Raw genomic sequence first — 1,140 nt, 5'->3', positions numbered from 1 at the left:
TGGTTTGTGGTAATGGAACGATCTATTATATGTTTATGGTGGATGGCCTGGATCAATTTGAAATATTGCTTGCTGAGACGTCGCGTTTCTAAAGGAGGGGGTTCAGACAAAACAACAGGTCGCTGATGAGTAAGTGGGGGCCGGGCACGAGGGGTTCGGACTTGTGTAGTCTGGTCATTATTGGGCCTGGATATAGCATGCGTAACAAGAGACATTAGTGGTATAGGTGTATATTTATGTGTGTGTGTTCTATGAGCTGGCTGACCATTCATTTAATTAGCTGATCTGTACAATCAAGTTCCTTACAAAAAAGCGAGTTTTAGGTTAATCAAACGGAAGGGTGCTTACCTTGAAACAGTTTTAGATTCTGGGTCTCAGTCTTCCATCCGTGTTGTAGTGCGGCAGTCTTGTCGTAGGTTGGATCCACACGATGGTTGTGTCTTAAGACGCCTGTGGATGAAGAGGAGACTCGCTTCTTCTCGGTGATGGGAAAAGCAGGATAGTTGCTGGTAGAGAGGATCAGTCGGCAGCGACCTCTTCCGTCGATTAAAAACTCAACTTTATTTAAATGTTAAAATTTAGTAAAAAACCCCCATAAAAGTCAGTAAAATGGCTTCCAGGGGTGTACTTTTGGTTAAAAAAGGAACAAAGAAAGTGCAAGAAAAGCTAAAAATCTCCTGACGTTTCGCAAACAGTATTGCTTCATCAGAGGTAAGGAGAATGAATGGGCAGCCAGGGTGCCTATGTAGATGTTCGGGGGTGGGAGGGGTTGGGTCCACCCCCGGGGGGGCCAGTCCCAGCCAATCACCACACCAGAGTTTCAGGATTGGTTAGTAAATTCCAAAAACTGGAGGGAAAATTCAAAATTTTGGAGGGAAAGTGTGTGGCCCACTCTGATTGGGTCTCCCTGGGGGAGGGTCAAAGAAGTAGGAAGAGAAAATGTGTTAAAACCAACCATTGGTTCTAGTCATGTAAGGACAGCATTCCTGCTGATATAGTGGCGCACCGAGCAGTGTCAAAGACTCCAGTGCGGGAGAACAGGGTTCAAAACCCTGCCTCCCCACCATCCATTTTCTATAGCTATTCCTATACCATGTACATTTTCAGGAGGATTGTAACAAAGCCAATGAATAAATGTTT

Source organism: Scatophagus argus, unplaced genomic scaffold (assembly GCF_020382885.2).
Source record: "Scatophagus argus isolate fScaArg1 unplaced genomic scaffold, fScaArg1.pri scaffold_35_ctg1, whole genome shotgun sequence".
Classification (NCBI taxonomy): Eukaryota; Metazoa; Chordata; class Actinopteri; family Scatophagidae; genus Scatophagus; species Scatophagus argus.
This window is presented reverse-complemented; position numbering follows the sequence as displayed.